The sequence below is a fragment of the Mastomys coucha genome, unplaced genomic scaffold (genome assembly GCF_008632895.1).
Source record: "Mastomys coucha isolate ucsf_1 unplaced genomic scaffold, UCSF_Mcou_1 pScaffold18, whole genome shotgun sequence".
NCBI lineage: Eukaryota > Metazoa > Chordata > Mammalia > Rodentia > Muridae > Mastomys > Mastomys coucha.
This window is the reverse complement of record NW_022196900.1, coordinates 111,909,386-111,924,463: the sequence shown is the minus strand read 5'-3', so window position 1 is coordinate 111,924,463 and position 15,078 is coordinate 111,909,386. Positions and strand designations below refer to the sequence as shown.

The 15,078-nt window shown below is 50.7% G+C and overlaps 1 long non-coding RNA gene across 1 annotated transcript; it reads left to right on the top strand.

Moving 5' to 3' along the window:
- Positions 1-93: 93 nt before the first annotated feature.
- Positions 94-3,582, top strand: LOC116095698. Its single transcript, XR_004120700.1, has 4 exons — positions 94-196; positions 2,381-2,449; positions 2,532-2,619; positions 3,287-3,582. It is a non-coding gene; the product is annotated as an uncharacterized LOC116095698 (long non-coding RNA).
- The last annotated feature ends 11,496 nt before the right edge of the window (positions 3,583-15,078 follow it).

The following is a 15,078-nucleotide window of genomic DNA, read 5'->3' as shown; positions in this document are numbered from 1 at the left end:
CCTTTACATGTCCTCTATTCAATAAAGCAAGCCATGATGTTGTCACAGAGGGGAGCCAAGGAAGCTGGAAGTCACTTGGGTTTCCTTCCCTGTGGCCTCAGGAGGAGTGAACACCTGCCTCACTAAGCACCTCCTGTACCACCTTCACTGGGACACGTCATTCCTAGAACTGACCAAAACGAATGTCCTTACAGAGGTGCCTGGGGACCCCACAGAGGGCACTGGCTTGTCTGGGTTGGTGACATGGGGATGTTTCTCCTCGTGCCTGCCCCTGAGTCACATAGTTCTTCTGTCTCTGGACCAAGGGTCGCAATTCCTTAGCCGTGTCTAGGGCTTCACCCAGTCTAGGTGCAGCCCATGCACTCTAAGAGCAGTAGCTAATTAGTCCCTGAATTGAGATTCACAAATGTAAACAGAGGCAGCTTGGAACTCAGACATGAGGCTCGTGGTGGTGGTCAGAGTGTGCAGAACATGAGTCCCCACCAGGAGGAGGCTGGTGTTCAGCCCCAGCTGGTCCAGAAGCAGCCACCACAGGAGTGGGACATCCTTCTGTCCCAAGCTCTGTGGCTGTGAGTGTGTCCAGCAGGAAAGAGGAGACAGGACAGATCGCTGTCCTGGTTTGCTGTGAATGAACACCGTGACCAACAGCAGTTTGAGAGGGAAGGGTTTGCATGCCCCATCATAGTGGATCTGGGGGAGTGGGGGGAGTTAAGATAGGAACTCAAGAAGGAGTGGAGGCAGAAACCATGGAGAAATACTACCATGATGGTTTGTATATGCTTGGCCCAGGGAGGGGCATTATTAGAGGGTATGGCCCTGTTGGAGTAGGTGTGGCGCAGTTGGAGTAGGTGTGGCCCTGTTGGAGCAGGGTTGGCATTGTGGGTGTGGGCTTTAAGACCCTCATCCCAGCTGCCTGGAAGCCAGTATTCTGCTAGCAGCCTTCAGATGAAGATGTAGAACTCTCAGCTCCTCCTGCACCATGCCTGCCTGGATGCTGCCATGCTCCTGCCTTGATGATAATGGACTGAACCTCTGAACTATAAGCAAGTCCCAATGAAATGTTGTTCTTTATAAGAGTTGCCTTTAATCCCAGCACTTGGGAGGCAGAGGCAGGCGGGTTTCTGAGTTCCAGGATAGCCAGGGCTATACAAAGAAACCCTGTCTCAAAAAGGCCCCCACACCCCCCCCCAAAAAAGAATTGCCTTAGTCATGGCCTCTGTTCACAACAGTAAAACCCTAACTAAGACAGCTGCTTGTTCCCCTGTATTGGTGAGTCTGCTTTCTTATGCAACCCAGGACCACCTGCCCAGAGGTGGCACTTCCCACATGGGGCCAGTCCCTCCCACATCCATCAAGAAAATGCCCTACAGGCTTGCCCACCAGCTAATCTCTCAGAGGCAATTCTTCTACTGAAGGCTCCTCTTCCTGGTTGTGGCTAATTCACGGCAAGTTAACAAAAAGTTAAATATCTCAGGCACTGGTAGAGAAATTCAGGTGTCCACCTGTCTGACCATTGGCAAGCACCCAAGGCCTGTCCTCGATGTCACTGGGTGCTCACAGCTGTCATGGAGGCACACTCTTTAAATCATCACTATATGTATATAATTGGAGGGTATCGCACCCAGGTGTGTACACACGGAAACCAGAGCTCTGGGGACTCCGTTCCCTCCTTTCACCTTGATGTGGGTGTAGGGATCAAACTCGTTTTGTTAGGCCCATGTGGCAGATGTTTTCCCTGCTGAGTCATCCTCCAGGGCCCTGGGGACACTTTCTCCATGTGCGTACCTCTTTCCTGCCCTGTTTCCTCACTTCAAAGATGGAAGCAACCAGATGCTGGTCTCCCCTTCCACAACTGAAGCACCTGGCAGGTGGCCCTGAGGCGAAGAAGCAGTTTCAGGGGGACAGGCCATGTCAGGCTGTGTGCCTTAGCGTCACAGAGCAGGAAGGGAGAGGAGCCAGGAATGGGGTGTGGATGGTGCCTCTGGGAGCTGTGGGAGCATGAGTCCACTGGAGAAGTCACAAGGGAGAATGACATGGACCCCCAGAGCAGTGGCTCTGTGCCAGAGCAGGGTGTGGGGAAGTCCTCAGAACCAGGAAAGGGCCAGGCCACACCTACAGTAAGGGAGACAGAAAATGCAGGTCTCTTACCATCCCCATTACCCAAGGCTTATTTCTGTGGTGTTAATATTGATTGTCAATTTGATAGGTTTTTAAATCACCACGGAAACAAATCCCTGGCCTTAACCATTGAGGATTATCTAGATTAAGTTAACTAAGGTGGGTGGACATGCCCATTTCACAGGCTGGAGTACTGGAGACTGCTTAAAAAGAGAAGCCGGCTAAGCAGCAGTCTCCATCTCTCTCTGCTTCCCGACTGCAGATGCAGTGTGACCAGCCACCTCACATCCCTGCCCGCATGCCTCCTCCCCTGAGACTGACTACCAGCCAAGTAAAGTCTCTCTGTTGCTTAAGCTGCCCCTCTGTCACAGCAACAAGCAGGCAAGTCACTAACACGCTCTCTATCCCTGCAGTGACAGAGCGGAGCAGAGGCGGAGAGGTTCGCTGTGCAATTCCTTCAGACCCAGGCAGCACTTCGAAAGGAAGGGTGGTCAGCATCAGGTCAGCATCCGCGGTGTGGAAGCTGAGGGCGGGGGTGGGGGCCGGGGCTGAAGATCGGCGCAGGAGCAGGGGCTGCAGACAGAAACTCCACTGGGTTCTCCTCAGCGCACTCACAACCAAGGAAGCGTCATTACAGAGGCCAGGCTTCAGGTGACTGGAGAGGTGGGGTCTGCCCGCTCCATCCCATGCTTCTATCTCAGCACCTCATACCTCAGCCAGGAGAAGTCCCTAAGGGAGGAGAGGGGGAAAGGGTGTCCATCTTTGCAAGGTGTTTAATGATGTCCCTCACCTCTATCCTATCCCTCACCCTGACAAGCAACCTGCCCCCAGGTGCTGCCAAATATCATCTAGTAACAAAATAGCCAACCTGCAGCTAAGAAGCACAGGTCTAGTAAGGGAAAGACCTCTCACAGTGCTCTGTACACGAAACTGCAGTCCTAGGGATATGGAGGCAGGAGGATTGCAAAGAGGCCAAGGTCAGCCTGGACTGCGTAGCCAGGCCTCATCTGAGAGGAAGAGCAGAGACAGAACTGAGAAAAGCAAGGCTTTGGGTGGAGCTCAGTGGGAAAGTACTTGCTTAATGAGTGAGGCTCTAAGTTCGATCCCGGGCGCCAGAGAGAAGAAAAAAAATCAATTCCCTCTTGCCCCTTCAACAATCGTTCATTAGATGGTGATGCCAAACACGGTGGATGCAGAACTCACGCCTGAGAACAGTCACCGGCAACGTGGGAGGAAAGGAAGGAGCCACACGCTTGCCTCCTTCTGTCTTGCTCTGCCTGCCGTTCAAGCAGATATGAACTGTGACCCTCAGAAGATGGCACACCATCTCCTCCACTCCGTTGTCCCCAAGTTCTCAGCTCAGGAGCTGGCTGGGGCCTTTCCCCTGGGTTTCCAGAAGTTCCAGTGACTTATGCATTCACACGTCTAAATCACTGTTCTGTGCAGTCCACCACAGCTTCTCAACCTCGCTGCTCTGGACCATCCTTCCTCCTGACTCCCAGTGTTACCACTTATGTGAGCCCTGGCATCTCACTTGACTATGTATGCTCAGGGATCGGGCAGGGAGGAGAGAGCAATTAGCTCACCAGCAGACCCAGGCCTCCGCTGTCCTCCAAGGGAGCCCCTGTCAGAATGTAAAGAGCAATCAGAGGGAGCCCTTGAGCCCCACGTTCAAGGGCTCGGCCCCGGAAGCTCAGCCAAGGGCAAAGGGTGATGGTGGGTCTCTGTGCTTTTCATCAGTGAGGACATGTGGCCTTGAACCCATTGCCATTTTACACAGAGGCTGTCCTGAGTCTACGATCAGGTCCCACACCCTTGGGCAGTGCCAGGCACAGCACAGCCACTCTGAAAAATGTCTGCAGAGCTGTGTACATATGTGTATGTGTGTGCACACATGCATGAGTGAATGCCTGCAGGTGTGTGCACATGTATGTGTATACACGCAAGTGTGTGAGCATACATACATGTATGCCTGCATATGTGTGTATGTGTGATGTGCTGTGTACATGCATGCCTGTGTGCATTTGTGACTATGTGCATGTGTGTATGCATGTGTGCCTGTATGCATGTGTGCCTATATGCATGTGTGCATTGTGTACATGTGTGTATATGTTTGTATGTGTACATATGCATGTAAATGTGTGCCTACATGTGTATATGTGCATGCACCTGTGTGCGTGCGTGCATGTGCTTGCACACGTGTGCATGTGTGTGCATGTGCATGCATGCGTGCATGTGTGCATGCATGTGCCTGAGTGTGTGTGTATGTTTGTGTGTATGTGCATGTGTGAGCATGTGCACACCAGAGGTCAACACAGGACAATTTCTTAAGTTTCTCTCCACCTTATTTTTGGGGAGACAGTCTCCCCCAGTGAAACTGGAGTCCATCAATTCAGCTGGGCTGGTTGGCTAGAAAGTCCCAGGAACTGCCTGCCTCTGCTTCAAGCTCTGAGATTACAAACAGGTGCCACCACATCTGACTCTTTCGCATGTGTTCTGGTGATAAGACTCAGGCCCTCATTCTTGAAGGGCAAGCTCGCTGTCATCTGAGCCATCTGCCCCATCCCCCCAACATGTCTCTATCTTCTGAATGCTCCTATCTCAGAGATGGCACAGGCACTGTGATCTGCTGAACTGATTCCTGACTCAGGGAAGCTCCTGCTATACCTGCAGCGAGGGAGCCCAGCGCAGGTGCCCACACATCCTGAGCTACAATGTAGCATCAGGGAATGACTGGCACTGCCAGCTCACATGCTCAGCCCCTGCAGACAAGCACTGAGGACCCTCAACCACACAAAGACCCTCGTAAGAAAGAGCTTCTCCTGGCAGGGCATCAGTCAGCCACCCTGCTTGCTGCCCACCTCGCAGAAGCTTCAAGGGTCTTGGGAATCTCTGTGGAGATGCCTGCCTGTTCCAGAAGCTTCCCCGGTGTGGCTGTAGAGGCCTCGCTACGTGTGAGGCCAGCACACCAGTCGAGTGCCCTGCACTCCTGATTAAAAGCTGTAAATGGAACTTGGGGATTTAATTAACAAAGCAAGAGCAAAGATGGAGGTTTGGGGGATGTTTTTAACACATCTATAATCTTTCATTAACAGCTAGAATTTTAGATTGCTATGCATAAGCAATGAGGAAATAATAAATCAGAAAAGACATTACAGAGGGCCGCTATCTTCCCACCTGTCAGCTCAGAGAGCAGCTAGGAGAATCTTGTCCCAGCCTCCTGCCTCAGCTCCCTCCGGGACGCTGTGTGCCAAAATTCCTTCCCAGGGGAGACATGAATGATATCTGCCTTCCCCCTGACATCCCAACCACAAACCAAGGTGCAAGTCCAGCAAAGCTCACTCAGGGAACCAACGATTCACTGGACTTTCTTACAGAGCAATGGCTGTGGGGCCGTGGGTGGGGACACAGGAGACCTTAAAGCAGCCACACTGGACGGTGACTGCAGCGGTGATGGCTTCCCCATGGCTCTACAGATGGAGCCCTACTGTATGCTCTAATTCTTCCCAGAGACCCCCAAGACAGTGTGCAATCAGAGCAGAATTGCACAGAACTGGTTTCTGGACCAGCAAAAGTCCTGAAAATGGTAGCAGTTTACATCAGGGGATAGTCCTGAACACCACTGTGTGAGCTGGGGACACTTTCAGGGGGACACAGGGGCAGGTGTCCCAGCAGACTAGGGCCAGGGAGATCTGCCAACCCTCCAAAGCCAGAGGCTTTACAGAACAGCAAGGAATGGGTGGGATCCCCATGTCTGAAGAGACCCCCTCCACCTCTAGACACTAGTGGGGAAGGAGATGAGGCAGGCACTGGAGGGGTCACAGTGGTAACAGATGTCTGTGTGTCCCTTCTGTAGATAAGGAAACTCGGGAGAGCTTCCCTGCTCACCCTGGGAGGCAACTCCTCAGAGGCCTCACATTTCTGCAGCTCTTGGTCCTTGAAGGCAAGACCAGGAACCTTGCCTACAGCCCACTCAACAAAGTCAGGACACAGACCCCTTCTGCATACATTGTCCCCCACTATCCTGGGCATAGACCCCTTCTGCATTCATTAACCCCCCATATGAGAGCTGTAGAGTATGGAAAGAGGAGGAGGGGGAGGAGGGGGAGGAGGAGGGCAGAGTGCTCACAGAGGCTGCAGGGCAATGAGAGCCAGCAGCCAGTGTCTCTGCCCCAGCATCTCATGGAAGATGATGGTAGGCCTCCTTGTGACCTCACACCAGGATGTCACATGCTTCACAGCCACCTGGGCTTGTCCTAGTGTCTCACCAGGAAAGGCAGGCAGACCTGGATTCCTTCCAAGCCAGGCCACCACCCTGGAGTGCTGAGACCAGAAAACTATCCATGGCAGATGGAGATGCTGGGCCCTTAGGTGCAGCCTTTGGTACTAGGAGTCCTGGCCCCACTGCTGGGCTGCAAAATGGCATCTCAAGAGAGGGCAGAGGGTTATACATCCATGATGACATCTCAACTTGGAAGTGTCCCCAAGATGCCATCCTGACCACAAACACACTTATACACACATGTACACACATGCACTCACACGTACAAGCACATACATACACATTCACACAGATATACAAGCACATATATACACATGCACACACACACGCACAGCATACTCACATGTGCATACACACACATGCACAGACCCACACACACATGCACAGGCACATACACATGTGCACCTACACACACATGCACACACACATACACACACATGCATAGGCACCACACACACAAATGCACACGCAAGCATGCACACACATATCATACACTCATACATGTGCACACACTCACACACACATGCATAGGCACACACACACATGTGTACCTAAACACACATACACATGCATACATACACATGCATAGGTACCACACACACAAATGCACACACAAGCATGCACACACACACCATACACTCACATACCATACACTCATACATGTGCTCACACCCACACACACCCTGTTACATTGCCATATCCTCTTGCATGCACAGGATTTAGACATCTTGGCTCAAGATGGCCTCCAGAGCTTTTTTAACCCCAGTTCTGAAACAGAAATAGAGCTCACCCTCTGCAGAGTACAGAGGCCCCATCCAGCTGTGACAGTGCAGCGTGGGACAGGAGGGCATGAAATCCAGGACACCACACACACACACACACACACACACACACACACACACCACTTGATGAGCTGCTTGCCCTGGAGTCCAGACTGCAGGACTGGCTGCATGTGCCCCCCAAATCCCTGGGATCAGGGACTGTGGGGAAGTCATTGTTTTGTTGTGGGATTCCTGGTGTCTGCACACTGGAGGGGCTCAGAAACCATCAAAGAACAGAGAGGGAAAACAGGTGAGGAGAGGAGAGATGGAGGGAGAAAGAGAGAAGAGAAGAGGGAGGGAGGATGGGGAGGAGGAAAGGAAGAGGGAGAGAGGGAGGGATGGAGGAGGGGGAGGAGGAAAGAAAGAGGGAGGAAAGAGGGGGGAAGAGGGAAGGAAGAGGGAGGGAAGGGGGGAGGAGGGAAGAGGGAGGACATGGTAATATTTAGAACTAGGGTGGGAGTCTTCATCCAAACCCCTGAGTTAAGGAAAACCCACGAGCGGGCAGGTATCCCCCACCACCCAACAACTGTTGCCACTACAGCCAGACACCCCCCACTTCCACTGGCCAGCGTGGGGCCGCTCTCCTGTAGCAGACCACAGCAGGCCCTGGGTAAGAGGGCACTGAGTGGCTGACTGAGTGGCATGATACTCTGCACTGTCATCTGGCCCTGGTGAGTTCAAGTACCAGCAGATGCAGGAGACCAGAGGTGCCCAGGACTGTTGATGCACAGAAGAGGCACGCTTGTCAAAAGTGTCCAGCATGTAGAGGCCATGAGAACACCCACTGAGAGACAAAGCAGTATTGGAGGACACAGAAGCTCACTCAAGGATCAACATCTAGAAATAGAGGACTCTAGAAATGGAGACTATCATCAAATACGATGCTCCTTCCTCAGGGCCAAACAGAAACACAGTCGACTCCACAGGGCTCCCATGGGGCTTCATCCCTCTATGGCATCAATGCCCACCAGGAGAGGCTCCCACTGTCAGCCTGTGAATGGAGATCAAGATGCTCGGCCATGGAGCTGCAAACATTGAATCCTACCGGAGAGCAGCCAAACGGAACCTCATTAAGCTTCAGTGTAGGCATTTAAGGTTACCACATCCTGTCTCCACACTCCACACGTCACACATGCTGAATAATTAAAGGCAAAATAAAGTTTCTAAGCAACGTGCCTGCATCTTCTCCAGCAGACACAGCTCCTTGGGGGCCATTGAGGCAAAGCCTGGGACCCCAATGGCCAGGTACTCAGATCTCCTTGTCCAGCATCCCTTCAGTAGCCTATACAATCCATCCTAAGGAAGGTGCCAACCCCGTGTCTCCTGTATCAGATGTTAAGGGATAATATTTCTCTTCGCTGGGATACCTTATGGCTGATTTGGTTGAGGATTTAGAAAGAACAATATACAGTGTGTGTGTGTGTGTGTGTGTGTGTGTGTGTGTGTGTGTGTGTGTGTGTTCCCACACAGGGAGAGCAGGCTGTGGCAAGGTCTGTCCTCCAATCAGGGACTGAGGAAGGTCTTCCCCATTACTGCCTCCTCCATCAGTCTGCTCACCATCTTTCCCCCAACCTACGTGCATGACACCAGGCTCTCATCAGGACGCAGACTTGAGGTGCAGACTGGGAACTTTGGACTTCAAAGAGCCACAGCTCCCTCAGCAAAAGGAGCGTAGATTGTAAGGGTCCGAGAGTGACCGAAGATACCATTCTCAGAAAGTATGCAAAGACAAGGGCACTTATTCTGCAAAAAGAGCCAGCATTCAAGGCTCAACCATTCATCGAAATGGCAACCCCAGACAAAGGCACCAGGCCTTCTTATAGGGAACCAAGGATTCCAGAAGGATTAGGTAATCTCTAATGTGATTGGTTGGAGCCAAAGCAGTGACAATTGTGCAATTTTGGTTGGCTACTGTGTTAGTTCTGTATTTAGAGAGTGGGTTAGGTAATCTAAAATTTCATCGGTGGGTGTTGGGGAGGTCACTGGGGTCAGCTTCTGATTGGTTTGTGCCAGATGGTCAGTGGTCTGCATTCCTATGTCATGAACGTTTAACCACAGGATGAGATAGGGCTGCCCAGCACAGATCCTGAGAGAAAATATTTTCCCATTTTTGTGGTTATCCCCAGGCTGTACCACAGATGGTACATCCTGAGATAAACTATTTTCCCATTTTTATGGTTATCCCCAGGCTGTACTTTGGAGGGGCGTTATGACCTTGTTCCTGGAATTTATGGTCTGTTCCTAGAGCTGGTGACCTATGGCCTAATTCCTGGGATTGATGATTTGTGACCTAGTTCCTGGGACTGGTGACTTTTTTTAAATCAGGCATGGAACTAAAATGGAGTCAAATGGGGATCATGATGTCCTTATACATTGACCACAGGCCATGAGCTCTGCAGGACTACCAGAGAAAGGCTCCTCTTGGCCGAGGGTCCTCTAGAGCCCACCAAGACTTGTGGTAGCAAAATCTCTGCTACACACTGTTGGAAAGAGTTTGGCTAAGTTATACCTTCAGGAGCCCAGGCACTCAGCTGTAATGTGTGTGTGGTTTTCTCAAAGTATCTGAGGGGAGCCCCAAATGCCTACTGCTGGCAGAAAGGTAGGCAACTGGCTGTTTGATTGACGGTCTTGTTGGTTAAAGCAGCCAGGACGGCAAGGGAGAATCCAATAGCCACTGATTAATGAGCCAGGCTATACTTCTGACTTGCTGTGCCCATTGCTCCGGCTGGATCCTGCTGGCTCTGGCTGGATCCTGCTGGCTCTGGCTGGCTCTGGCTGGCTGCCCCATCATTGACCCTCCTTCAGCCACACCTGGCTGCAGAGGATGCTTTATGTTGAGTGACAGCATTTGTTACTTTAAATGTGAACTGTACTTGCTTTCAGCGCACAGGGCATTAAATGTGCTGAAATCAACTTAAAACAGCTGCATACAAAAGACTCATTTAGAAAACCTCAACGCACAGCCATCCTTCAATGAACTCTGACTTTGTTGAGACAATTTCCTAAGCAGCCACAAGTCCAAAGCACAAACAGCAGTAAATGAAAAAAAATCTTTTTTTTAGCAAGACACAAAATCTTGCCTTAAGTTCGTCACAGACGTTGGAACAGTCTTGGAATTTTTGTTGCACTCGACAGAGGAATCCAGCTCTGGTTTTACATTGGTGTCTTCATAGTGTAGCAGTGTAAAAATCGATGGATTTTTCTCAAAGATATTTACAATTAGGTAAGGTATCAGTGTTTCTTTTGTATTTTTTCAGCCTTGGTCTAATTTTATTTTAGGACCCCGATGATAGACTTAAGGGGTTCACTAGATCTCTTTGTCCCTCATCCCAGTGTGGCCACATAGAATAATCTCCATTGTCTATTTAATAAAGAAAGTCAAATTGCCTCATTCATTCATCCTTGCTTATGTATAGGAAATTGAGCATTCGTGGGGCTTCCAGGGCCTGGGAAGACTGGTCAGCTGATAGAGTGCTTGCCTGCAAGCCCGAGGATCCCAGTTCAATCCCCACGCTCCAGTTTGCTTCTTTGCTGCCTCAATACAACACTGACCAGAGCAGCTTGTGGGGGAAAGGATTTATTTCATCTTCAGCTTGAAGTCTGTCATTGAGGGAAGCCAGCATACCAACTTAAAGTAGAAACCAAGGAGGATCCTGCTGACTGGCTGGTTACCTTTCTTCTATGGCCCAGCCCCAGCCCCACCCCTCCCCACCCCCAACACACCCACCAATTAGCCATTAAGAGAATACTAGACATGCCTGCAGGCCAATTTGATGATGCTTCAGTTGTTCCCGGTTGAGAGCCCCTCTTCCCAGGTATACCCAGTTTTATGTCAAATTGACATCTAAGTTAACCACGCCACGTGGCAAGCATGGAGACCTGAATTTGATCCCCAGAGCCCATGTTTTAAAGACCAAGTGTTTGTAATCCCAGAGCTAGGAAAGTGGAGGTAGACAGATCCCTGAGGCTCACTGGTCAGAGCTGAGTTCGTCTACTTGGCAAGTTCTAGGCCAGTGTAAGACCCTAACTCAAGAATGAAAGGTAACCGGTGCCTAAGAAATGACGTCCGAGTTCAGCCTCTGGCCTTTGTGAGTGTATGCACATGCGCACACTCACACACTCACACACTCACACACTCACACACTCGCATACTCGCACACTCGCACACTCACACTCACACACTCGCACACTCGCTCACACACTCGCACACTCTCACACTCACTCGCACACTCGCACACTCGCACACTCACTCACACACTCGCACACTGGCACACTCACACACTCACAAGAGAAGCTTCTACCCCTCCTACAGCCGCAGCATCCCTTTCAGTCAAAGGAATGTAGCACGGGTTCCTCTCAACCTTTCAGATTGGCTCTAAAGTATTTAATGCGTTAAAAAGGCACAACCTCAAGCAGTTAAGGGTAGACTAAGACAGACACTCTAGACACGGAGGGTGGAGTGCACACAGGCAGAACCATCTGGAACCAATCTGTCATTTTGCGTCTGTCAGCCAGACTGCAGGGGTTACCACAGAAACAACAGAAAGCAACTGGCTCATATATGAGTCAGATTCTTTCTAAGTACAGGTCAGGAGCAGTGCGGGTGCTGTGTGAGGTGCACAGTGTGCGGTGTGCTCTGTGCTCTGTGCTGTGTATGCTGTGCTGTGAGCTCTAATCATCACCATGTCCCTCACTCTTGGACCTGAGCTGATGGAGCAGGAAATGCCCGGTGTGCTAATGGCTGATGTGAGGGAGCAAGAGGATCATGGGAACATGAGATATCCCCAAAATATCCATCCAGTAAGAGCATACAGTGCTTCTGCTTATATCCCATTAGCCAAAGAAGCCTAACCTTCCTTGATTCCTAACATAGCTCTGTGATAAAGGATAAACAGATGGATGGATAGATGAGAAAAGATGAATAAATGGTTATACTTTCCATAAGGCATAGATTTTTATCTTTTCATTTCAATGGTACAGCTTTGGCATATGGTAAGGTGACTGGATCGATAGATAGATAGGTAATTTATAGGTGGGTGGGAAGAGGGTGGGGTGAATGGAAGGCATAGGAGGGGAGGATAGATGAATGGATGGAAGTAGATAGGTGGGTGAATAGATGGACAGATGGATGGGTGGGTGGATGGGTGGACAGATGGATGGACGAATAGATGGGTGGGTGGATGGGTGGACAGATGGATGGATGGGTGGATGGATGGATGAACCAATGGGTGGACAGACAGATGGATGGATGGATGGATGGATGGATGGATGGATTGACAGATGGGTGGATGGATGGGTGGATGGATTGACAGATGGGTAGATGGATGGGTGGGTGGATGGATGAAGGTAGGTTGATGGATGGATAGATGGATGGATAGATGGATGGATAGATGGATGGATGGATGGATGGATGAAGGTAGGCTGATGGATGGGTGGTGGATAAACTGGATTGGTGAATAAGTAGGTAGAGAGTTGATGGACTGGTGAATAAATAGAGCAGGTAATAGGAGGTGAGCACAGATGGATAGATGGAAGGGGTGGGGTGGATGGAGAAACTCGGTGGGTAAAAGTGAGGTTATGTTATTGGTTGGGTGAATCAGAGGGAGATCAGGTGGTTATAGAAGAGGGAGCAATAACAAAAGGAAGAGTGAGGCTAAGAGTATGAACAAGACATGAATAAAAACCATTAGTCCATGTGGTCCAGCAGGTCCATGTGAGCATCTGCATACATAATCACACACACACACTCACACACACATCACACACACACTGACATGCACTGACACACACACTCACACATATACATACACACTCACACACACATCACACACACACTCACACACACACTGACATGCACTGACACATACACTCACACACATCACACATTCACAAACTCACATATACTCAAACACACTGACACACACAGAGACACAACTCACTCACACAGACACACACTCACACACACACATAGACACATATAGATAGACCCACAGATAGTGAGAGATGAGCTGTGAGCATTGGTTTGGTTTGCTCTGCCTCACTATTCTTCACTAACAGCACACATGTATTGGTTCACCTTGCATGCCACTGTTGAGCTGCCATTGAGAGAAACTCACCCAGAACTGTTCACAGAGTTCCTGTGGCAAGTGCTGCTTCTGTGGTCTCACCTCAGGCTGGTTGGCGAGCCTGGCTGTCTCTTCCGGGTTGAACTACAGTTGCTGGTTCGTGCCTGGAGTCTGCCTTCCTAGAGGACTGGTCTGCAGCTGCTGAGTCGTATTTGGTGTTTGCTAGGAAACTGAACTGCTGCCCAAGAAGATCAAGCGTGACTCCCAAAGAACTATTGATGAACAGGTCCACTTCCCCCATATCCTAATAACTTTTCTCTTCCACTGCCTCTGCTGGGTGATAGGGCAGAGGAGAGGTCGAACCCTTATTAAAAGTAGGTTGCAAAAAATGCATGCCTACACAATCCACTGTCTCTGTGAGCCAGTATGTGCAGGTTCATCTGTGTGTATTCACATGGGTGTGTACATTTGCGTATGTAGTACATCAAGAGAAGGTCACCTGGTAAGACCTGCTAGGGCTCTAAAGCATCAGTAGATGGTTCCTCGACCACGAGAGCCCCCATCACTTCAGATGCTGGGAACGGACAGGCTCTGTCAGTGACCTAACCGACAGACACAGTGTCTACACAGAGAAGCATTGCTCAGAGGTAGAAAGAGCCATGGAAACCATCTGCAGTTCCCAGAACCCATCCCTGAGGGCCACTGCCAAACAGTCGAATGAACCACATAAGGGGCTGCCCCTCCATGGCTGGAATATGCCCTCAGTCCCAAGACAGTCTGGGTAAACTGCAACCTTTCAAATCCAGGGCCACAGCTCCCTCATCAGGACAAAGGCAATGGTCTCAGGACCCCATGGAGGTGGACAGAGTCTCAAAGCTGATGGCTGCCTCCCCATTCAGGGGAGCTCCTGGTAGAAGCTGGAGCAGGGTCAAGAGAAGGGGTCACAACACAGAACATGTGGCTGCAAGCTCCTTCACCAAGCTGTAAGCACCGAGGGCACATCATATGCAGGATGCCCATGTCATCAAGGGGGCCCCACAGTGAGGATGCAGAGTCCTGTGTCCAGATAGCATCCTCCCTCCCATGTTCATGGTTCCTAGGACTGGATGTTGGCTTATACCACACACACACACACACACACACACACACACACACACACACACACACAAGAGCCATTAATGGGTCCTGCAATAACTCAGGGATGGGCACTAGGCCCTGCATGGCTGCTCCCAGCTCTATGAGATCTCTCGATTGACAGAGCCCAGGAGGAAGCTCTGCCCTCCATCCAGGCATATCTGGATCCAGTCAGTAGGAGATTCTATAAACACAGCCTCACTGAAGCAGGCCAGATCCACGAACCCCAGCTTAGCTCAGACCTGAACAAAGTCTGGTTAGCCTAGGCTACAGCTACCCAGCCTGTGGTTCAAGGCTCTGCATCTGTGACAGTCCTTTGTTCCTTCCTGTCTTATGTTTTTCTCTCCTTTTCTTCCTCTTCCTCTCTCCCCACCCCTCCCTCTTGCCCTCCCCCCTCCTTGGTCTTTCTTCTTTCTTCACTTCCTTCCTTTCTGTCTTCCTTCCTATTCTGCTGAAACTGCTCAGACCCTTTCAGACAAAAGAGCTGCCCCAGTCCCCACAGGAGATAGCAAGCCAAGCTGACTGACTTCCAGGCTTGACCTAGAGGCTGAGGTTGAGGCTGGGTCTGGAGCAGAGGCAGAGGCAGAGGCAGAGGCAGAGGCAGAGGCTGAGGCTGAGGCTGAGGCTGGGGCTGGGGCTGGGGCTGAGGCTGAGGCTG